This window comes from Rhinoderma darwinii, assembly GCF_050947455.1.
Source record: "Rhinoderma darwinii isolate aRhiDar2 chromosome 5 unlocalized genomic scaffold, aRhiDar2.hap1 SUPER_5_unloc_18, whole genome shotgun sequence".
NCBI classification, from domain to species: Eukaryota; Metazoa; Chordata; class Amphibia; order Anura; family Rhinodermatidae; genus Rhinoderma; species Rhinoderma darwinii.
In genome coordinates, this window is record NW_027461774.1 from 126,913 (window position 1) to 149,897 (window position 22,985).

The 22,985-nt window shown below is 47.8% G+C and overlaps 16 non-coding genes across 16 annotated transcripts; all 16 read right to left on the minus strand.

The window, feature by feature from the left end:
- Positions 1 to 279: 279 nt before the first annotated feature.
- On the minus strand, positions 280 to 470 carry LOC142686514 (U2 spliceosomal RNA). Its single transcript, XR_012855850.1, has one exon. It is a non-coding gene; the product is annotated as a U2 spliceosomal RNA (small nuclear RNA).
- A 1,296-nt stretch (positions 471 to 1,766) lies between these two features.
- LOC142686515 (U2 spliceosomal RNA) lies at positions 1,767 to 1,957 on the minus strand. The gene has a single exon (XR_012855851.1). It is a non-coding gene; the product is annotated as a U2 spliceosomal RNA (small nuclear RNA).
- A 1,280-nt stretch (positions 1,958 to 3,237) lies between these two features.
- LOC142686516 (U2 spliceosomal RNA) lies at positions 3,238 to 3,428 on the minus strand. The gene has a single exon (XR_012855852.1). It is a non-coding gene; the product is annotated as a U2 spliceosomal RNA (small nuclear RNA).
- Positions 3,429 to 4,724: 1,296 nt separating this feature from the next.
- LOC142686517 (U2 spliceosomal RNA) lies at positions 4,725 to 4,915 on the minus strand. The gene has a single exon (XR_012855853.1). It is a non-coding gene; the product is annotated as a U2 spliceosomal RNA (small nuclear RNA).
- Positions 4,916 to 6,192: 1,277 nt separating this feature from the next.
- Positions 6,193 to 6,383, minus strand: LOC142686518 (U2 spliceosomal RNA). Its single transcript, XR_012855854.1, has one exon. It is a non-coding gene; the product is annotated as a U2 spliceosomal RNA (small nuclear RNA).
- Positions 6,384 to 7,675: 1,292 nt separating this feature from the next.
- On the minus strand, positions 7,676 to 7,866 carry LOC142686519 (U2 spliceosomal RNA). The gene has a single exon (XR_012855855.1). It is a non-coding gene; the product is annotated as a U2 spliceosomal RNA (small nuclear RNA).
- Positions 7,867 to 9,133: 1,267 nt separating this feature from the next.
- On the minus strand, positions 9,134 to 9,324 carry LOC142686520 (U2 spliceosomal RNA). Its single transcript, XR_012855856.1, has one exon. It is a non-coding gene; the product is annotated as a U2 spliceosomal RNA (small nuclear RNA).
- Positions 9,325 to 10,600: 1,276 nt separating this feature from the next.
- LOC142686522 (U2 spliceosomal RNA) lies at positions 10,601 to 10,791 on the minus strand. The gene has a single exon (XR_012855857.1). It is a non-coding gene; the product is annotated as a U2 spliceosomal RNA (small nuclear RNA).
- A 1,287-nt stretch (positions 10,792 to 12,078) lies between these two features.
- Positions 12,079 to 12,269, minus strand: LOC142686524 (U2 spliceosomal RNA). Its single transcript, XR_012855859.1, has one exon. It is a non-coding gene; the product is annotated as a U2 spliceosomal RNA (small nuclear RNA).
- A 1,284-nt stretch (positions 12,270 to 13,553) lies between these two features.
- On the minus strand, positions 13,554 to 13,744 carry LOC142686525 (U2 spliceosomal RNA). The gene has a single exon (XR_012855860.1). It is a non-coding gene; the product is annotated as a U2 spliceosomal RNA (small nuclear RNA).
- A 1,284-nt stretch (positions 13,745 to 15,028) lies between these two features.
- On the minus strand, positions 15,029 to 15,219 carry LOC142686526 (U2 spliceosomal RNA). Its single transcript, XR_012855861.1, has one exon. It is a non-coding gene; the product is annotated as a U2 spliceosomal RNA (small nuclear RNA).
- A 1,285-nt stretch (positions 15,220 to 16,504) lies between these two features.
- Positions 16,505 to 16,695, minus strand: LOC142686527 (U2 spliceosomal RNA). The gene has a single exon (XR_012855862.1). It is a non-coding gene; the product is annotated as a U2 spliceosomal RNA (small nuclear RNA).
- A 1,285-nt stretch (positions 16,696 to 17,980) lies between these two features.
- LOC142686528 (U2 spliceosomal RNA) lies at positions 17,981 to 18,171 on the minus strand. Its single transcript, XR_012855863.1, has one exon. It is a non-coding gene; the product is annotated as a U2 spliceosomal RNA (small nuclear RNA).
- Positions 18,172 to 19,463: 1,292 nt separating this feature from the next.
- Positions 19,464 to 19,654, minus strand: LOC142686529 (U2 spliceosomal RNA). The gene has a single exon (XR_012855864.1). It is a non-coding gene; the product is annotated as a U2 spliceosomal RNA (small nuclear RNA).
- Positions 19,655 to 20,950: 1,296 nt separating this feature from the next.
- Positions 20,951 to 21,141, minus strand: LOC142686530 (U2 spliceosomal RNA). Its single transcript, XR_012855865.1, has one exon. It is a non-coding gene; the product is annotated as a U2 spliceosomal RNA (small nuclear RNA).
- A 1,296-nt stretch (positions 21,142 to 22,437) lies between these two features.
- On the minus strand, positions 22,438 to 22,628 carry LOC142686531 (U2 spliceosomal RNA). Its single transcript, XR_012855866.1, has one exon. It is a non-coding gene; the product is annotated as a U2 spliceosomal RNA (small nuclear RNA).
- Between the last annotated feature and the right edge of the window lie 357 nt (positions 22,629 to 22,985).

Consider the following 22,985-nt stretch of genomic DNA (forward strand, 5'->3'; position numbering starts at 1 on the left):
CTCTTTAACTTACCTAAAAGGGAGGGCGGAGAGAAGACAAGGAAGGTGAATGAGGTGTTCCAATGTGAAATGCCGGAAACACAGAAACACAGACGACACACAACAAGAGGTGGCAATCTATTCATTAATTGCATTTAATCAATGAGCTCATTATCACTCATGCATTGTCCAACAGGTGTTGAAATAATGGGATTAAAAGGGGAGATCCCTTCAGAAAGACAGAAACAATAGCAAAGACAAAAAACACTTTTGGAATCTGCTTTTAGTCAACACATAAGGAAAGGGTGCACCGGTCCTGGAAATACTGCAATACCAGGTCAATGCGTGGAGTGGACAGAGCAAGCTCTATTTCCATCTCCCTGTTCTAAAAATCCATTTAATATATGGTCCCCAGATAGGGGACGTATCAGATATTAAACTGATAAGAACAGATACTACACTTGATCTTAGCCAAAAGGCCGAGAAGCGATAACCCGAACGGGCCGCGCGTTGCCCGAGCCTGCCCGATACTGCTGTTCAGCCCTTGCAGCGATTCAGCCTACTTCTAGGCAATTCCATGGGGCCCTGCAGGCTCACACACTCACAGCTACACGGGAGGTGAATAAAGGCCGGAGAGGAAGCCAGACAGGATTTGCTTCTTTTGCTTGCACCACAATGCAGTGCTGAAAGAGGAGGAATCTACATAAAAACGCCTTCCTGGCAACGCCCAAATGCCCTGCTGCCATGCAGATAAACACTGGCAGCGGCAGCAAGTGCATGCCCACAGCCACCCCTTGTTCCTTCACACCTTGTATCAGCTGTAATCCAGTCCAGTCCAGTGCTGCCTGCTGAGCAGCACTGACCAACACTGCCTGGGCCCAGGCTTTTATCTCTGAGGCCCCATTATGATGTCAGAAAGCTGGCTCTGGAATCCTGAGGGCTCCACTATGACACGTGCAAAGTTCCGTCTGAACTTTATATAAGACGGTGAGGCTCAGTCAGTCACTCAGTGTTGCCTGAGAGGGCAACACTGCAACAGCCGGCCGCCAGGCTGTCTTTTTTTTGCACAGCTAGTTGCCTCCAGGAGGCCACAAGAGGGAGACAAGGGACTGCAAAATGGAAAATAGGCATCCACCAACTTTACAGACAACTTCTCCTTGCTCCTACAACCTCCATCCTTGCACAGTTTGTTATTCTTCTAGGTAACATAGTAACAAATCCAAATTGCTGCTCTCTTTGTAGGCAAGCAAGGCTTTGTTGCAACTGCAATTCTTACTTCTTCTTGAAATGTAGGGACGACAGTACATTCCATCACATCCATCTAGTGTACACAGGTAGGTCCATTGTGGCGGGCAGGCGAGCGGGCGGGCTGCTTTATTGGCTGTTTGCTGTTCCCCTACTCCACTCCACTATTTGACTGTTGTGCTGCATCAATCAATCAATCAATCAATCAATCAATCAATCAATCAATCAATCAATCAATCAATCAGTGGCTGGCTCAGGTGCAGCTCTTTAACTTACCTAAAAGGGAGGGCGGAGAGAAGACAAGGAAGGTGAATGAGGTGTTCCAATGTGAAATGCCGGAAACACAGAAACACAGACGACACACAACAAGAGGTGGCAATCTATTCATTAATTGCATTTAATCAATGAGCTCATTATCACTCATGCATTGTCCAACAGGTGTTGAAATAATGGGATTAAAAGGGGAGATCCCTTCAGAAAGACAGAAACAATAGCAAAGACAAAAAACACTTTTGGAATCTGCTTTTAGTCAACACATAAGGAAAGGGTGCACCGGTCCTGGAAATACTGCAATACCAGGTCAATGCGTGGAGTGGACAGAGCAAGCTCTATTTCCATCTCCCTGTTCTAAAAATCCATTTAATATATGGTCCCCAGATAGGGGACGTATCAGATATTAAACTGATAAGAACAGATACTACACTTGATCTTAGCCAAAAGGCCGAGAAGCGATAACCCGAACGGGCCGCGCGTTGCCCGAGCCTGCCCGATACTGCTGTTCAGCCCTTGCAGCGATTCAGCCTACTTCTAGGCAATTCCATGGGGCCCTGCAGGCTCACACACTCACAGCTACACGGGAGGTGAATAAAGGCCGGAGAGGAAGCCAGACAGGATTTGCTTCTTTTGCTTGCACCACAATGCAGTGCTGAAAGAGGAGGAATCTACATAAAAATGCCTTCCTGGCAACGCCCAAATGCCCTGCTGCCATGCAGATAAACACTGGCAGCGGCAGCAAGTGCATGCCCACAGCCACCCCTTGTTCCTTCACACCTTGTATCAGCTGTAATCCAGTCCAGTCCAGTGCTGCCTGCTGAGCAGCACTGACCAACACTGCCTGGGCCCAGGCTTTTATCTCTGAGGCCCCATTATGATGTCAGAAAGCTGGCTCTGGAATCCTGAGGGCTCCACTATGACACGTGCAAAGTTCTGTCTGAACTTTATATAAGACGGTGAGGCTCAGTCAGTCACTCAGTGTTGCCTGAGAGGGCAACACTGCAACAGCCGGCCGCCAGGCTGTCTTTTTTTTGCACAGCTAGTTGCCTCCAGGAGGCCACAAGAGGGAGACAAGGGACTGCAAAATGGAAAATAGGCATCCACCAACTTTACAGACAACTTCTCCTTGCTCCTACAACCTCCATCCTTGCACAGTTTGTTATTCTTCTAGGTAACATAGTAACAAATCCAAATTGCTGCTCTCTTTGTAGGCAAGCAAGGCTTTGTTGCAACTGCAATTCTTACTTCTTCTTGAAATGTAGGGACGACAGTACATTCCATCACATCCATCTAGTGTACACAGGTAGGTCCATTGTGGCGGGCAGGCGAGCGGGCGGGCTGCTTTATTGGCTGTTTGCTGTTCCCCTACTCCACTCCACTATTTGACTGTTGTGCTGCATCAATCAATCAATCAATCAATCAATCAATCAATCAATCAATCAGTGGCTGGCTCAGGTGCAGCTCTTTAACTTACCTAAAAGGGAGGGCGGAGAGAAGACAAGGAAGGTGAATGAGGTGTTCCAATGTGAAATGCCGGAAACACAGAAACACAGACGACACACAACAAGAGGTGGCAATCTATTCATTAATTGCATTTAATCAATGAGCTCATTATCACTCATGCATTGTCCAACAGGTGTTGAAATAATGGGATTAAAAGGGGAGATCCCTTCAGAAAGACAGAAACAATAGCAAAGACAAAAAACACTTTTGGAATCTGCTTTTAGTCAACACATAAGGAAAGGGTGCACCGGTCCTGGAAATACTGCAATACCAGGTCAATGCGTGGAGTGGACAGAGCAAGCTCTATTTCCATCTCCCTGTTCTAAAAATCCATTTAATATATGGTCCCCAGATAGGGGACGTATCAGATATTAAACTGATAAGAACAGATACTACACTTGATCTTAGCCAAAAGGCCGAGAAGCGATAACCCGAACGGGCCGCGCGTTGCCCGAGCCTGCCCGATACTGCTGTTCAGCCCTTGCAGCGATTCAGCCTACTTCTAGGCAATTCCATGGGGCCCTGCAGGCTCACACACTCACAGCTACACGGGAGGTGAATAAAGGCCGGAGAGGAAGCCAGACAGGATTTGCTTCTTTTGCTTGCACCACAATGCAGTGCTGAAAGAGGAGGAATCTACATAAAAACGCCTTCCTGGCAACGCCCAAATGCCCTGCTGCCATGCAGATAAACACTGGCAGCGGCAGCAAGTGCATGCCCACAGCCACCCCTTGTTCCTTCACACCTTGTATCAGCTGTAATCCAGTCCAGTCCAGTGCTGCCTGCTGAGCAGCACTGACCAACACTGCCTGGGCCCAGGCTTTTATCTCTGAGGCCCCATTATGATGTCAGAAAGCTGGCTCTGGAATCCTGAGGGCTCCACTATGACACGTGCAAAGTTCCGTCTGAACTTTATATAAGACGGTGAGGCTCAGTCAGTCACTCAGTGTTGCCTGAGAGGGCAACACTGCAACAGCCGGCCGCCAGGCTGTCTTTTTTTTGCACAGCTAGTTGCCTCCAGGAGGCCACAAGAGGGAGACAAGGGACTGCAAAATGGAAAATAGGCATCCACCAACTTTACAGACAACTTCTCCTTGCTCCTACAACCTCCATCCTTGCACAGTTTGTTATTCTTCTAGGTAACATAGTAACAAATCCAAATTGCTGCTCTCTTTGTAGGCAAGCAAGGCTTTGTTGCAACTGCAATTCTTACTTCTTCTTGAAATGTAGGGACGACAGTACATTCCATCACATCCATCTAGTGTACACAGGTAGGTCCATTGTGGCGGGCAGGCGAGCGGGCGGGCTGCTTTATTGGCTGTTTGCTGTTCCCCTACTCCACTCCACTATTTGACTGTTGTGCTGCATCAATCAATCAATCAATCAATCAATCAATCAATCAATCAATCAATCAATCAATCAATCAGTGGCTGGCTCAGGTGCAGCTCTTTAACTTACCTAAAAGGGAGGGCGGAGAGAAGACAAGGAAGGTGAATGAGGTGTTCCAATGTGAAATGCCGGAAACACAGAAACACAGACGACACACAACAAGAGGTGGCAATCTATTCATTAATTGCATTTAATCAATGAGCTCATTATCACTCATGCATTGTCCAACAGGTGTTGAAATAATGGGATTAAAAGGGGAGATCCCTTCAGAAAGACAGAAACAATAGCAAAGACAAAAAACACTTTTGGAATCTGCTTTTAGTCAACACATAAGGAAAGGGTGCACCGGTCCTGGAAATACTGCAATACCAGGTCAATGCGTGGAGTGGACAGAGCAAGCTCTATTTCCATCTCCCTGTTCTAAAAATCCATTTAATATATGGTCCCCAGATAGGGGACGTATCAGATATTAAACTGATAAGAACAGATACTACACTTGATCTTAGCCAAAAGGCCGAGAAGCGATAACCCGAACGGGCCGCGCGTTGCCCGAGCCTGCCCGATACTGCTGTTCAGCCCTTGCAGCGATTCAGCCTACTTCTAGGCAATTCCATGGGGCCCTGCAGGCTCACACACTCACAGCTACACGGGAGGTGAATAAAGGCCGGAGAGGAAGCCAGACAGGATTTGCTTCTTTTGCTTGCACCACAATGCAGTGCTGAAAGAGGAGGAATCTACATAAAAACGCCTTCCTGGCAACGCCCAAATGCCCTGCTGCCATGCAGATAAACACTGGCAGCGGCAGCAAGTGCATGCCCACAGCCACCCCTTGTTCCTTCACACCTTGTATCAGCTGTAATCCAGTCCAGTCCAGTGCTGCCTGCTGAGCAGCACTGACCAACACTGCCTGGGCCCAGGCTTTTATCTCTGAGGCCCCATTATGATGTCAGAAAGCTGGCTCTGGAATCCTGAGGGCTCCACTATGACACGTGCAAAGTTCCGTCTGAACTTTATATAAGACGGTGAGGCTCAGTCAGTCACTCAGTGTTGCCTGAGAGGGCAACACTGCAACAGCCGGCCGCCAGGCTGTCTTTTTTTTGCACAGCTAGTTGCCTCCAGGAGGCCACAAGAGGGAGACAAGGGACTGCAAAATGGAAAATAGGCATCCACCAACTTTACAGACAACTTCTCCTTGCTCCTACAACCTCCATCCTTGCACAGTTTGTTATTCTTCTAGGTAACATAGTAACAAATCCAAATTGCTGCTCTCTTTGTAGGCAAGCAAGGCTTTGTTGCAACTGCAATTCTTACTTCTTCTTGAAATGTAGGGACGACAGTACATTCCATCACATCCATCTAGTGTACACAGGTAGGTCCATTGTGGCGGGCAGGCGAGCGGGCGGGCTGCTTTATTGGCTGTTTGCTGTTCCCCTACTCCACTCCACTATTTGACTGTTGTGCTGCAATCAATCAATCAATCAATCAATCAATCAATCAATCAATCAGTGGCTGGCTCAGGTGCAGCTCTTTAACTTACCTAAAAGGGAGGGCGGAGAGAAGACAAGGAAGGTGAATGAGGTGTTCCAATGTGAAATGCCGGAAACACAGAAACACAGACGACACACAACAAGAGGTGGCAATCTATTCATTAATTGCATTTAATCAATGAGCTCATTATCACTCATGCATTGTCCAACAGGTGTTGAAATAATGGGATTAAAAGGGGAGATCCCTTCAGAAAGACAGAAACAATAGCAAAGACAAAAAACACTTTTGGAATCTGCTTTTAGTCAACACATAAGGAAAGGGTGCACCGGTCCTGGAAATACTGCAATACCAGGTCAATGCGTGGAGTGGACAGAGCAAGCTCTATTTCCATCTCCCTGTTCTAAAAATCCATTTAATATATGGTCCCCAGATAGGGGACGTATCAGATATTAAACTGATAAGAACAGATACTACACTTGATCTTAGCCAAAAGGCCGAGAAGCGATAACCCGAACGGGCCGCGCGTTGCCCGAGCCTGCCCGATACTGCTGTTCAGCCCTTGCAGCGATTCAGCCTACTTCTAGGCAATTCCATGGGGCCCTGCAGGCTCACACACTCACAGCTACACGGGAGGTGAATAAAGGCCGGAGAGGAAGCCAGACAGGATTTGCTTCTTTTGCTTGCACCACAATGCAGTGCTGAAAGAGGAGGAATCTACATAAAAACGCCTTCCTGGCAACGCCCAAATGCCCTGCTGCCATGCAGATAAACACTGGCAGCGGCAGCAAGTGCATGCCCACAGCCACCCCTTGTTCCTTCACACCTTGTATCAGCTGTAATCCAGTCCAGTCCAGTGCTGCCTGCTGAGCAGCACTGACCAACACTGCCTGGGCCCAGGCTTTTATCTCTGAGGCCCCATTATGATGTCAGAAAGCTGGCTCTGGAATCCTGAGGGCTCCACTATGACACGTGCAAAGTTCCGTCTGAACTTTATATAAGACGGTGAGGCTCAGTCAGTCACTCAGTGTTGCCTGAGAGGGCAACACTGCAACAGCCGGCCGCCAGGCTGTCTTTTTTTTGCACAGCTAGTTGCCTCCAGGAGGCCACAAGAGGGAGACAAGGGACTGCAAAATGGAAAATAGGCATCCACCAACTTTACAGACAACTTCTCCTTGCTCCTACAACCTCCATCCTTGCACAGTTTGTTATTCTTCTAGGTAACATAGTAACAAATCCATATTGCTGCTCTCTTTGTAGGCAAGCAAGGCTTTGTTGCAACTGCAATTCTTACTTCTTCTTGAAATGTAGGGACGACAGTACATTCCATCACATCCATCTAGTGTACACAGGTAGGTCCATTGTGGCGGGCAGGCGAGCGGGCGGGCTGCTTTATTGGCTGTTTGCTGTTCCCCTACTCCACTCCACTATTTGACTGTTGTGCTGCATCAATCAATCAATCAATCAATCAATCAATCAATCAATCAATCAATCAATCAATCAGTGGCTGGCTCAGGTGCAGCTCTTTAACTTACCTAAAAGGGAGGGCGGAGAGAAGACAAGGAAGGTGAATGAGGTGTTCCAATGTGAAATGCCGGAAACACAGAAACACAGACGACACACAACAAGAGGTGGCAATCTATTCATTAATTGCATTTAATCAATGAGCTCATTATCACTCATGCATTGTCCAACAGGTGTTGAAATAATGGGATTAAAAGGGGAGATCCCTTCAGAAAGACAGAAACAATAGCAAAGACAAAAAACACTTTTGGAATCTGCTTTTAGTCAACACATAAGGAAAGGGTGCACCGGTCCTGGAAATACTGCAATACCAGGTCAATGCGTGGAGTGGACAGAGCAAGCTCTATTTCCATCTCCCTGTTCTAAAAATCCATTTAATATATGGTCCCCAGATAGGGGACGTATCAGATATTAAACTGATAAGAACAGATACTACACTTGATCTTAGCCAAAAGGCCGAGAAGCGATAACCCGAACGGGCCGCGCGTTGCCCGAGCCTGCCCGATACTGCTGTTCAGCCCTTGCAGCGATTCAGCCTACTTCTAGGCAATTCCATGGGGCCCTGCAGGCTCACACACTCACAGCTACACGGGAGGTGAATAAAGGCCGGAGAGGAAGCCAGACAGGATTTGCTTCTTTTGCTTGCACCACAATGCAGTGCTGAAAGAGGAGGAATCTACATAAAAACGCCTTCCTGGCAACGCCCAAATGCCCTGCTGCCATGCAGATAAACACTGGCAGCGGCAGCAAGTGCATGCCCACAGCCACCCCTTGTTCCTTCACACCTTGTATCAGCTGTAATCCAGTCCAGTGCTGCCTGCTGAGCAGCACTGACCAACACTGCCTGGGCCCAGGCTTTTATCTCTGAGGCCCCATTATGATGTCAGAAAGCTGGCTCTGGAATCCTGAGGGCTCCACTATGACACGTGCAAAGTTCCGTCTGAACTTTATATAAGACGGTGAGGCTCAGTCAGTCACTCAGTGTTGCCTGAGAGGGCAACACTGCAACAGCCGGCCGCCAGGCTGTCTTTTTTTTGCACAGCTAGTTGCCTCCAGGAGGCCACAAGAGGGAGACAAGGGACTGCAAAATGGAAAATAGGCATCCACCAACTTTACAGACAACTTCTCCTTGCTCCTACAACCTCCATCCTTGCACAGTTTGTTATTCTTCTAGGTAACATAGTAACAAATCCAAATTGCTGCTCTCTTTGTAGGCAAGCAAGGCTTTGTTGCAACTGCAATTCTTACTTCTTCTTGAAATGTAGGGACGACAGTACATTCCATCACATCCATCTAGTGTACACAGGTAGGTCCATTGTGGCGGGCAGGCCAGCGGGCGAGCTGCTTTATTGGCTGTTTGCTGTTCCCCTACTCCACTCCACTATTTGACTGTTGTGCTGCATCAATCAATCAATCAATCAATCAATCAATCAATCAGTGGCTGGCTCAGGTGCAGCTCTTTAACTTACCTAAAAGGGAGGGCGGAGAGAAGACAAGGAAGGTGAATGAGGTGTTCCAATCTGAAATGCCGGAAACACAGAAACACAGACGACACACAACAAGAGGTGGCAATCTATTCATTAATTGCATTTAATCAATGAGCTCATTATCACTCATGCATTGTCCAACAGGTGTTGAAATAATGGGATTAAAAGGGGAGATCCCTTCAGAAAGACAGAAACAATAGCAAAGACAAAAAACACTTTTGGAATCTGCTTTTAGTCAACACATAAGGAAAGGGTGCACCGGTCCTGGAAATACTGCAATACCAGGTCAATGCGTGGAGTGGACAGAGCAAGCTCTATTTCCATCTCCCTGTTCTAAAAATCCATTTAATATATGGTCCCCAGATAGGGGACGTATCAGATATTAAACTGATAAGAACAGATACTACACTTGATCTTAGCCAAAAGGCCGAGAAGCGATAACCCGAACGGGCCGCGCGTTGCCCGAGCCTGCCCGATACTGCTGTTCAGCCCTTGCAGCGATTCAGCCTACTTCTAGGCAATTCCATGGGGCCCTGCAGGCTCACACACTCACAGCTACACGGGAGGTGAATAAAGGCCGGAGAGGAAGCCAGACAGGATTTGCTTCTTTTGCTTGCACCACAATGCAGTGCTGAAAGAGGAGGAATCTACATAAAAACGCCTTCCTGGCAACGCCCAAATGCCCTGCTACCATGCAGATAAACACTGGCAGCGGCAGCAAGTGCATGCCCACAGCCACCCCTTGTTCCTTCACACCTTGTATCAGCTGTAATCCAGTCCAGTCCAGTGCTGCCTGCTGAGCAGCACTGACCAACACTGCCTGGGCCCAGGCTTTTATCTCTGAGGCCCCATTATGATGTCAGAAAGCTGGCTCTGGAATCCTGAGGGCTCCACTATGACACGTGCAAAGTTCCGTCTGAACTTTATATAAGACGGTGAGGCTCAGTCAGTCACTCAGTGTTGCCTGAGAGGGCAACACTGCAACAGCCGGCCGCCAGGCTGTCTTTTTTTTGCACAGCTAGTTGCCTCCAGGAAGCCACAAGAGGGAGACAAGGGACTGCAAAATGGAAAATAGGCATCCACCAACTTTACAGACAACTTCTCCTTGCTCCTACAACCTCCATCCTTGCACAGTTTGTTATTCTTCTAGGTAACATAGTAACAAATCCAAATTGCTGCTCTCTTTGTAGGCAAGCAAGGCTTTGTTGCAACTGCAATTCTTACTTCTTCTTGAAATGTAGGGACGACAGTACATTCCATCACATCCATCTAGTGTACACAGGTAGGTCCATTGTGGCGGGCAGGCGAGCGGGCGGGCTGCTTTATTGGCTGTTTGCTGTTCCCCTACTCCACTCCACTATTTGACTGTTGTGCTGCATCAATCAATCAATCAATCAATCAATCAATCAATCAATCAGTGGCTGGCTCAGGTGCAGCTCTTTAACTTACCTAAAAGGGAGGGCGGAGAGAAGACAAGGAAGGTGAATGAGGTGTTCCAATGTGAAATGCCGGAAACACAGAAACACAGACGACACACAACAAGAGGTGGCAATCTATTCATTAATTGCATTTAATCAATGAGCTCATTATCACTCATGCATTGTCCAACAGGTGTTGAAATAATGGGATTAAAAGGGGAGATCCCTTCAGAAAGACAGAAACAATAGCAAAGACAAAAAACACTTTTGGAATCTGCTTTTAGTCAACACATAAGGAAAGGGTGCACCGGTCCTGGAAATACTGCAATACCAGGTCAATGCGTGGAGTGGACAGAGCAAGCTCTATTTCCATCTCCCTGTTCTAAAAATCCATTTAATATATGGTCCCCAGATAGGGGACGTATCAGATATTAAACTGATAAGAACAGATACTACACTTGATCTTAGCCAAAAGGCCGAGAAGCGATAACCCGAACGGGCCGCGCGTTGCCCGAGCCTGCCCGATACTGCTGTTCAGCCCTTGCAGCGATTCAGCCTACTTCTAGGCAATTCCATGGGGCCCTGCAGGCTCACACACTCACAGCTACACGGGAGGTGAATAAAGGCCGGAGAGGAAGCCAGACAGGATTTGCTTCTTTTGCTTGCACCACAATGCAGTGCTGAAAGAGGAGGAATCTACATAAAAACGCCTTCCTGGCAACGCCCAAATGCCCTGCTGCCATGCAGATAAACACTGGCAGCGGCAGCAAGTGCATGCCCACAGCCACCCCTTGTTCCTTCACACCTTGTATCAGCTGTAATCCAGTCCAGTGCTGCCTGCTGAGCAGCACTGACCAACACTGCCTGGGCCCAGGCTTTTATCTCTGAGGCCCCATTATGATGTCAGAAAGCTGGCTCTGGAATCCTGAGGGCTCCACTATGACACGTGCAAAGTTCCGTCTGAACTTTATATAAGACGGTGAGGCTCAGTCAGTCACTCAGTGTTGCCTGAGAGGGCAACACTGCAACAGCCGGCCGCCAGGCTGTCTTTTTTTTGCACAGCTAGTTGCCTCCAGGAGGCCACAAGAGGGAGACAAGGGACTGCAAAATGGAAAATAGGCATCCACCAACTTTACAGACAACTTCTCCTTGCTCCTACAACCTCCATCCTTGCACAGTTTGTTATTCTTCTAGGTAACATAGTAACAAATCCAAATTGCTGCTCTCTTTGTAGGCAAGCAAGGCTTTGTTGCAACTGCAATTCTTACTTCTTCTTGAAATGTAGGGACGACAGTACATTCCATCACATCCATCTAGTGTACACAGGTAGGTCCATTGTGGCGGGCAGGCGAGCGGGCGGGCTGCTTTATTGGCTGTTTGCTGTTCCCCTACTCCACTCCACTATTTGACTGTTGTGCTGCATCAATCAATCAATCAATCAATCAATCAATCAATCAATCAATCAATCAATCAATCAGTGGCTGGCTCAGGTGCAGCTCTTTAACTTACCTAAAAGGGAGGGCGGAGAGAAGACAAGGAAGGTGAATGAGGTGTTCCAATGTGAAATGCCGGAAACACAGAAACACAGACGACACACAACAAGAGGTGGCAATCTATTCATTAATTGCATTTAATCAATGAGCTCATTATCACTCATGCATTGTCCAACAGGTGTTGAAATAATGGGATTAAAAGGGGAGATCCCTTCAGAAAGACAGAAACAATAGCAAAGACAAAAAACACTTTTGGAATCTGCTTTTAGTCAACACATAAGGAAAGGGTGCACCGGTCCTGGAAATACTGCAATACCAGGTCAATGCGTGGAGTGGACAGAGCAAGCTCTATTTCCATCTCCCTGTTCTAAAAATCCATTTAATATATGGTCCCCAGATAGGGGACGTATCAGATATTAAACTGATAAGAACAGATACTACACTTGATCTTAGCCAAAAGGCCGAGAAGCGATAACCCGAACGGGCCGCGCGTTGCCCGAGCCTGCCCGATACTGCTGTTCAGCCCTTGCAGCGATTCAGCCTACTTCTAGGCAATTCCATGGGGCCCTGCAGGCTCACACACTCACAGCTACACGGGAGGTGAATAAAGGCCGGAGAGGAAGCCAGACAGGATTTGCTTCTTTTGCTTGCACCACAATGCAGTGCTGAAAGAGGAGGAATCTACATAAAAACGCCTTCCTGGCAACGCCCAAATGCCCTGCTGCCATGCAGATAAACACTGGCAGCGGCAGCAAGTGCATGCCCACAGCCACCCCTTGTTCCTTCACACCTTGTATCAGCTGTAATCCAGTCCAGTCCAGTGCTGCCTGCTGAGCAGCACTGACCAACACTGCCTGGGCCCAGGCTTTTATCTCTGAGGCCCCATTATGATGTCAGAAAGCTGGCTCTGGAATCCTGAGGGCTCCACTATGACACGTGCAAAGTTCCGTCTGAACTTTATATAAGACGGTGAGGCTCAGTCAGTCACTCAGTGTTGCCTGAGAGGGCAACACTGCAACAGCCGGCCGCCAGGCTGTCTTTTTTTTGCACAGCTAGTTGCCTCCAGGAGGCCACAAGAGGGAGACAAGGGACTGCAAAATGGAAAATAGGCATCCACCAACTTTACAGACAACTTCTCCTTGCTCCTACAACCTCCATCCTTGCACAGTTTGTTATTCTTCTAGGTAACATAGTAACAAATCCAAATTGCTGCTCTCTTTGTAGGCAAGCAAGGCTTTGTTGCAACTGCAATTCTTACTTCTTCTTGAAATGTAGGGACGACAGTACATTCCATCACATCCATCTAGTGTACACAGGTAGGTCCATTGTGGCGGGCAGGCGAGCGGGCGGGCTGCTTTATTGGCTGTTTGCTGTTCCCCTACTCCACTCCACTATTTGACTGTTGTGCTGCATCAATCAATCAATCAATCAATCAATCAATCAATCAATCAATCAATCAGTGGCTGGCTCAGGTGCAGCTCTTTAACTTACCTAAAAGGGAGGGCGGAGAGAAGACAAGGAAGGTGAATGAGGTGTTCCAATGTGAAATGCCGGAAACACAGAAACACAGACGACACACAACAAGAGGTGGCAATCTATTCATTAATTGCATTTAATCAATGAGCTCATTATCACTCATGCATTGTCCAACAGGTGTTGAAATAATGGGATTAAAAGGGGAGATCCCTTCAGAAAGACAGAAACAATAGCAAAGACAAAAAACACTTTTGGAATCTGCTTTTAGTCAACACATAAGGAAAGGGTGCACCGGTCCTGGAAATACTGCAATACCAGGTCAATGCGTGGAGTGGACAGAGCAAGCTCTATTTCCATCTCCCTGTTCTAAAAATCCATTTAATATATGGTCCCCAGATAGGGGACGTATCAGATATTAAACTGATAAGAACAGATACTACACTTGATCTTAGCCAAAAGGCCGAGAAGCGATAACCCGAACGGGCCGCGCGTTGCCCGAGCCTGCCCGATACTGCTGTTCAGCCCTTGCAGCGATTCAGCCTACTTCTAGGCAATTCCATGGGGCCCTGCAGGCTCACACACTCACAGCTACACGGGAGGTGAATAAAGGCCGGAGAGGAAGCCAGACAGGATTTGCTTCTTTTGCTTGCACCACAATGCAGTGCTGAAAGAGGAGGAATCTACATAAAAACGCCTTCCTGGCAACGCCCAAATGCCCTGCTGCCATGCAGATAAACACTGGCAGCGGCAGCAAGTGCATGCCCACAGCCACCCCTTGTTCCTTCACACCTTGTATCAGCTGTAATCCAGTCCAGTCCAGTGCTGCCTGCTGAGCAGCACTGACCAACACTGCCTGGGCCCAGGCTTTTATCTCTGAGGCCCCATTATGATGTCAGAAAGCTGGCTCTGGAATCCTGAGGGCTCCACTATGACACGTGCAAAGTTCCGTCTGAACTTTATATAAGACGGTGAGGCTCAGTCAGTCACTCAGTGTTGCCTGAGAGGGCAACACTGCAACAGCCGGCCGCCAGGCTGTCTTTTTTTTGCACAGCTAGTTGCCTCCAGGAGGCCACAAGAGGGAGACAAGGGACTGCAAAATGGAAAATAGGCATCCACCAACTTTACAGACAACTTCTCCTTGCTCCTATAACCTCCATCCTTGCACAGTTTGTTATTCTTCTAGGTAACATAGTAACAAATCCAAATTGCTGCTCTCTTTGTAGGCAAGCAAGGCTTTGTTGCAACTGCAATTCTTACTTCTTCTTGAAATGTAGGGACGACAGTACATTCCATCACATCCATCTAGTGTACACAGGTAGGTCCATTGTGGCGGGCAGGCGAGCGGGCGGGCTGCTTTATTGGCTGTTTGCTGTTCCCCTACTCCACTCCACTATTTGACTGTTGTGCTGCATCAATCAATCAATCAATCAATCAATCAATCAATCAATCAATCAATCAGTGGCTGGCTCAGGTGCAGCTCTTTAACTTACCTAAAAGGGAGGGCGGAGAGAAGACAAGGAAGGTGAATGAGGTGTTCCAATGTGAAATGCCGGAAACACAGAAACACAGACGACACACAACAAGAGGTGGCAATCTATTCATTAATTGCATTTAATCAATGAGCTCATTATCACTCATGCATTGTCCAACAGGTGTTGAAATAATGGGATTAAAAGGGGAGATCCCTTCAGAAAGACAGAAACAATAGCAAAGACAAAAAACACTTTTGGAATCTGCTTTTAGTCAACACATAAGGAAAGGGTGCACCGGTCCTGGAAATACTGCAATACCAGGTCAATGCGTGGAGTGGACAGAGCAAGCTCTATTTCCATCTCCCTGTTCTAAAAATCCATTTAATATATGGTCCCCAGATAGGGGACGTATCAGATATTAAACTGATAAGAACAGATACTACACTTGATCTTAGCCAAAAGGCCGAGAAGCGATAACCCGAACGGGCCGCACGTTGCCCGAGCCTGCCCGGTACTGCTGTTCAGCCCTTGCAGCGATTCAGCCTACTTCTAGGCAATTCCATGGGGCCCTGCAGGCTCACACACTCACAGCTACATGGGAGGTGAATAAAGGCCGGAGAGGAAGCCAGACAGGATTTGCTTCTTTTGCTTGCACCACAATGCAGTGCTGAAAGAGGAGGAATCTACATAAAAACGCCTTCCTGGCAACGCCCAAATGCCCTGCTGCCATGCAGATAAACACTGGCAGCGGCAGCAAGTGCATGCCCACAGCCACCCCTTGTTCCTTCACACCTTGTATCAGCTGTAATCCAGTCCAGTCCAGTGCTGCCTGCTGAGCAGCACTGACCAACACTGCCTGGGCCCAGGCTTTTATCTCTGAGGCCCCATTATGATGTCAGAAAGCTGGCTCTGGAATCCTGAGGGCTCCACTATGACACGTGCAAAGTTCCGTCTGAACTTTATATAAGACGGTGAGGCTCAGTCAGTCACTCAGTGTTGCCTGAGAGGGCAACACTGCAACAGCCGGCCGCCAGGCTGTCTTTTTTTTTGCACAGCTAGTTGCCTCCAGGAGGCCACAAGAGGGAGACAAGGGACTGCAAAATGGAAAATAGGCATCCACCAACTTTACAGACAACTTCTCCTTGCTCCTACAACCTCCATCCTTGCACAGTTTGTTATTCTTCTAGGTAACATAGTAACAAATCCAAATTGCTGCTCTCTTTGTAGGCAAGCAAGGCTTTGTTGCAACTGCAATTCTTACTTCTTCTTGAAATGTAGGGACGACAGTACATTCCATCACATCCATCTAGTGTACACAGGTAGGTCCATTGTGGCGGGCAGGCGAGCGGGCGGGCTGCTTTATTGGCTGTTTGCTGTTCCCCTACTCCACTCCACTATTTGACTGTTGTGCTGCATCAATCAATCAATCAATCAATCAATCAATCAATCAATCAATCAATCAGTGGCTGGCTCAGGTGCAGCTCTTTAACTTACCTAAAAGGGAGGGCGGAGAGAAGACAAGGAAGGTGAATGAGGTGTTCCAATGTGAAATGCCGGAAACACAGAAACACAGACGACACACAACAAGAGGTGGCAATCTATTCATTAATTGCATTTAATCAATGAGCTCATTATCACTCATGCATTGTCCAACAGGTGTTGAAATAATGGGATTAAAAGGGGAGATCCCTTCAGAAAGACAGAAACAATAGCAAAGACAAAAAACACTTTTGGAATCTGCTTTTAGTCAACACATAAGGAAAGGGTGCACCGGTCCTGGAAATACTGCAATACCAGGTCAATGCGTGGAGTGGACAGAGCAAGCTCTATTTCCATCTCCCTGTTCTAAAAATCCATTTAATATATGGTCCCCAGATAGGGGACGTATCAGATATTAAACTGATAAGAACAGATACTACACTTGATCTTAGCCAAAAGGCCGAGAAGCGATAACCCGAACGGGCCGCGCGTTGCCCGAGCCTGCCCGATACTGCTGTTCAGCCCTTGCAGCGATTCAGCCTACTTCTAGGCAATTCCATGGGGCCCTGCAGGCTCACACATTCACAGCTACACGGGAGGTGAATAAAGGCCGGAGAGGAAGCCAGACAGGATTTGCTTCTTTTGCTTGCACCACAATGCAGTGCTGAAAGAGGAGGAATCTACATAAAAACGCCTTCCTGGCAACGCCCAAATGCCCTGCTGCCATGCAGATAAACACTGGCAGCGGCAGCAAGTGCATGCCCACAGCCACCCCTTGTTCCTTCACACCTTGTATCAGCTGTAATCCAGTCCAGTCCAGTGCTGCCTGCTGAGCAGCACTGACCAACACTGCCTGGGCCCAGGCTTTTATCTCTGAGGCCCCATTATGATGTCAGAAAGCTGGCTCTGGAATCCTGAGGGCTCCACTATGACACGTGCAAAGTTCCGTCTGAACTTTATATAAGACGGTGAGGCTCAGTCAGTCACTCAGTGTTGCCTGAGAGGGCAACACTGCAACAGCCGGCCGCCAGGCTGTCTTTTTTTTTGCACAGCTAGTTGCCTCCAGGAGGCCACAAGAGGGAGACAAGGGACTGCAAAATGGAAAATAGGCATCCACCAACTTTACAGACAACTTCTCCTTGCTCCTACAACCTCCATCCTTGCACAGTTTGTTATTCTTCTAGGTAACATAGTAACAAATCCAAATTGCTGCTCTCTTTGTAGGCAAGCAAGGCTTTGTTGCAACTGCAATTCTTACTTCTTCTTGAAATGTAGGGACGACAGTACATTCCATCACATCCATCTAGTGTACACAGGTAGGTCCATTGTGGCGGGCAGGCGAGCGGGCGGGCTGCTTTATTGGCTGTTTGCTGTTCCCCTACTCCACTCCACTATTTGACTGTTGTGCTGCATCAATCAATCAATCAATCAATCAATCAATCAATCAATCAATCAATCAGTGGCTGGCTCAGGTGCAGCTCTTTAACTTACCTAAAAGGGAGGGCGGAGAGAAGACAAGGAAGGTGAATGAGGTGTTCCAATGTGAAATGCCGGAAACACAGAAACACAGACGACACACAACAAGAGGTGGCAATCTATTCATTAATTGCATTTAATCAATGAGCTCATTATCACTCATGCATTGTCCAACAGGTGTTGAAATAATGGGATTAAAAGGGGAGATCCCTTCAGAAAGACAGAAACAATAGCAAAGACAAAAAACACTTTTGGAATCTGCTTTTAGTCAACACATAAGGAAAGGGTGCACCGGTCCTGGAAATACTGCAATACCAGGTCAATGCGTGGAGTGGACAGAGCAAGCTCTATTTCCATCTCCCTGTTCTAAAAATCCATTTAATATATGGTCCCCAGATAGGGGACGTATCAGATATTAAACTGATAAGAACAGATACTACACTTGATCTTAGCCAAAAGGCCGAGAAGCGATAACCCGAACGGGCCGCGCGTTGCCCGAGCCTGCCCGATACTGCTGTTCAGCCCTTGCAGCGATTCAGCCTACTTCTAGGCAATTCCATGGGGCCCTGCAGGCTCACACACTCACAGCTACACGGGAGGTGAATAAAGGCCGGAGAGGAAGCCAGACAGGATTTGCTTCTTTTGCTTGCACCACAATGCAGTGCTGAAAGAGGAGGAATCTACATAAAAACGCCTTCCTGGCAACGCCCAAATGCCCTGCTGCCATGCAGATAAACACTGGCAGCGGCAGCAAGTGCATGCCCACAGCCACCCCTTGTTCCTTCACACCTTGTATCAGCTGTAATCCAGTCCAGTCCAGTGCTGCCTGCTGAGCAGCACTGACCAACACTGCCTGGGCCCAGGCTTTTATCTCTGAGGCCCCATTATGATGTCAGAAAGCTGGCTCTGGAATCCTGAGGGCTCCACTATGACACGTGCAAAGTTCCGTCTGAACTTTATATAAGACGGTGAGGCTCAGTCAGTCACTCAGTGTTGCCTGAGAGGGCAACACTGCAACAGCCGGCCGCCAGGCTGTCTTTTTTTTGCACAGCTAGTTGCCTCCAGGAGGCCACAAGAGGGAGACAAGGGACTGCAAAATGGAAAATAGGCATCCACCAACTTTACAGACAACTTCTCCTTGCTCCTACAACCTCCATCCTTGCACAGTTTGTTATTCTTCTAGGTAACATAGTAACAAATCCAAATTGCTGCTCTCTTTGTAGGCAAGCAAGGCTTTGTTGCAACTGCAATTCTTACTTCTTCTTGAAATGTAGGGACGACAGTACATTCCATCACATCCATCTAGTGTACACAGGTAGGTCCATTGTGGCGGGCAGGCGAGCGGGCGGGCTGCTTTATTGGCTGTTTGCTGTTCCCCTACTCCACTCCACTATTTGACTGTTGTGCTGCATCAATCAATCAATCAATCAATCAATCAATCAATCAATCAATCAATCAATCAATCAGTGGCTGGCTCAGGTGCAGCTCTTTAACTTACCTAAAAGGGAGGGCGGAGAGAAGACAAGGAAGGTGAATGAGGTGTTCCAATGTGAAATGCCGGAAACACAGAAACACAGACGACACACAACAAGAGGTGGCAATCTATTCATTAATTGCATTTAATCAATGAGCTCATTATCACTCATGCATTGTCCAACAGGTGTTGAAATAATGGGATTAAAAGGGGAGATCCCTTCAGAAAGACAGAAACAATAGCAAAGACAAAAAACACTTTTGGAATCTGCTTTTAGTCAACACATAAGGAAAGGGTGCACCGGTCCTGGAAATACTGCAATACCAGGTCAATGCGTGGAGTGGACAGAGCAAGCTCTATTTCCATCTCCCTGTTCTAAAAATCCATTTAATATATGGTCCCCAGATAGGGGACGTATCAGATATTAAACTGATAAGAACAGATACTACACTTGATCTTAGCCAAAAGGCCGAGAAGCGATAACCCGAACGGGCCGTGCGTTGCCCGAGCCTGCCCGATACTGCTGTTCAGCCCTTGCAGCGATTCAGCCTACTTCTAGGCAATTCCATGGGGCCCTGCAGGCTCACACACTCACAGCTACACGGGAGGTGAATAAAGGCCGGAGAGGAAGCCAGACAGGATTTGCTTCTTTTGCTTGCACCACAATGCAGTGCTGAAAGAGGAGGAATCTACATAAAAACGCCTTCCTGGCAACGCCCAAATGCCCTGCTGCCATGCAGATAAACACTGGCAGCGGCAGCAAGTGCATGCCCACAGCCACCCCTTGTTCCTTCACACCTTGTATCAGCTGTAATCCAGTCCAGTCCAGTGCTGCCTGCTGAGCAGCACTGACCAACACTGCCTGGGCCCAGGCTTTTATCTCTGAGGCCCCATTATGATGTCAGAAAGCTGGCTCTGGAATCCTGAGGGCTCCACTATGACACGTGCAAAGTTCCGTCTGAACTTTATATAAGACGGTGAGGCTCAGTCAGTCACTCAGTGTTGCCTGAGAGGGCAACACTGCAACAGCCGGCCGCCAGGCTGTCTTTTTTTTGCACAGCTAGTTGCCTCCAGGAGGCCACAAGAGGGAGACAAGGGACTGCAAAATGGAAAATAGGCATCCACCAACTTTACAGACAACTTCTCCTTGCTCCTACAACCTCCATCCTTGCACAGTTTGTTATTCTTCTAGGTAACATAGTAACAAATCCAAATTGCTGCTCTCTTTGTAGGCAAGCAAGGCTTTGTTGCAACTGCAATTCTTACTTCTTCTTGAAATGTAGGGACGACAGTACATTCCATCACATCCATCTAGTGTACACAGGTAGGTCCATTGTGGCGGGCAGGCGAGCGGGCGGGCTGCTTTATTGGCTGTTTGCTGTTCCCCTACTCCACTCCACTATTTGACTGTTGTGCTGCATCAATCAATCAATCAATCAATCAATCAATCAATCAATCAATCAATCAATCAATCAATCAGTGGCTGGCTCAGGTGCAGCTCTTTAACTTACCTAAAAGGGAGGGCGGAGAGAAGACAAGGAAGGTGAATGAGGTGTTCCAATGTGAAATGCCGGAAACACAGAAACACAGACGACACACAACAAGAGGTGGCAATCTATTCATTAATTGCATTTAATCAATGAGCTCATTATCACTCATGCATTGTCCAACAGGTGTTGAAATAATGGGATTAAAAGGGGAGATCCCTTCAGAAAGACAGAAACAATAGCAAAGACAAAAAACACTTTTGGAATCTGCTTTTAGTCAACACATAAGGAAAGGGTGCACCGGTCCTGGAAATACTGCAATACCAGGTCAATGCGTGGAGTGGACAGAGCAAGCTCTATTTCCATCTCCCTGTTCTAAAAATCCATTTAATATATGGTCCCCAGATAGGGGACGTATCAGATATTAAACTGATAAGAACAGATACTACACTTGATCTTAGCCAAAAGGCCGAGAAGCGATAACCCGAACGGGCCGCGCGTTGCCCGAGCCTGCCCGATACTGCTGTTCAGCCCTTGCAGCGATTCAGCCTACTTCTAGGCAATTCCATGGGGCCCTGCAGGCTCACACACTCACAGCTACACGGGAGGTGAATAAAGGCCGGAGAGGAAGCCAGACAGGATTTGCTTCTTTTGCTTGCACCACAATGCAGTGCTGAAAGAGGAGGAATCTACATAAAAACGCCTTCCTGGCAACGCCCAAATGCCCTGCTGCCATGCAGATAAACACTGGCAGCGGCAGCAAGTGCATGCCCACAGCCACCCCTTGTTCCTTCACACCTTGTATCAGCTGTAATCCAGTCCAGTCCAGTGCTGCCTGCTGAGCAGCACTGACCAACACTGCCTGGGCCCAGGCTTTTATCTCTGAGGCCCCATTATGATGTCAGAAAGCTGGCTCTGGAATCCTGAGGGCTCCACTATGACACGTGCAAAGTTCCGTCTGAACTTTATATAAGACGGTGAGGCTCAGTCAGTCACTCAGTGTTGCCTGAGAGGGCAACACTGCAACAGCCGGCCGCCAGGCTGTCTTTTTTTTGCACAGCTAGTTGCCTCCAGGAGGCCACAAGAGGGAGACAAGGGACTGCAAAATGGAAAATAGGCATCCACCAACTTTACAGACAACTTCTCCTTGCTCCTACAACCTCCATCCTTGCACAGTTTGTTATTCTTCTAGGTAACATAGTAACAAATCCAAATTGCTGCTCTCTTTGTAGGCAAGCAAGGCTTTGTTGCAACTGCAATTCTTACTTCTTCTTGAAATGTAGGGACGACAGTACATTCCATCACATCCATCTAGTGTACACAGGTAGGTCCATTGTGGCGGGCAGGCGAGCGGGCGGGCTGCTTTATTGGCTGTTTGCTGTTCCCCTACTCCACTCCACTATTTGACTGTTGTGCTGCATCAATCAATCAATCAATCAATCAATCAATCAATCAATCAATCAATCAATCAATCAATCAGTGGCTGGCTCAGGTGCAGCTCTTTAACTTACCTAAAAGGGAGGGCGGAGAGAAGACAAGGAAGGTGAATGAGGTGTTCCAATGTGAAATGCCGGAAACACAGAAACACAGACGACACACAACAAGAGGTGGCAATCTATTCATTAATTGCATTTAATCAATGAGCTCATTATCACTCATGCATTGTCCAACAGGTGTTGAAATAATGGGATTAAAAGGGGAGATCCCTTCAGAAAGACAGAAACAATAGCAAAGACAAAAAACACTTTTGGAATCTGCTTTTAGTCAACACATAAGGAAAGGGTGCACCGGTCCTGGAAATACTGCAATACCAGGTCAATGCGTGGAGTGGACAGAGCAAGCTCTATTTCCATCTCCCTGTTCTAAAAATCCATTTAATATATGGTCCCCAGATAGGGGACGTATCAGATATTAAACTGATAAGAACAGATACTACACTTGATCTTAGCCAAAAGGCCGAGAAGCGATAACCCGAACGGGCCGCGCGTTGCCCGAGCCTGCCCGATACTGCTGTTCAGCCCTTGCAGCGATTCAGCCTACTTCTAGGCAATTCCATGGGGCCCTGCAGGCTCACACACTCACAGCTACACGGGAGGTGAATAAAGGCCGGAGAGGAAGCCAGACAGGATTTGCTTCTTTTGCTTGCACCACAATGCAGTGCTGAAAGAGGAGGAATCTACATAAAAACGCCTTCCTGGCAACGCCCAAATGCCCTGCTGCCATGCAGATAAACACTGGCAGCGGCAGCAAGTGCATGCCCACAGCCACCCCTTGTTCCTTCACACCTTGTATCAGCTGTAATCCAGTCCAGTCCAGTGCTGCCTG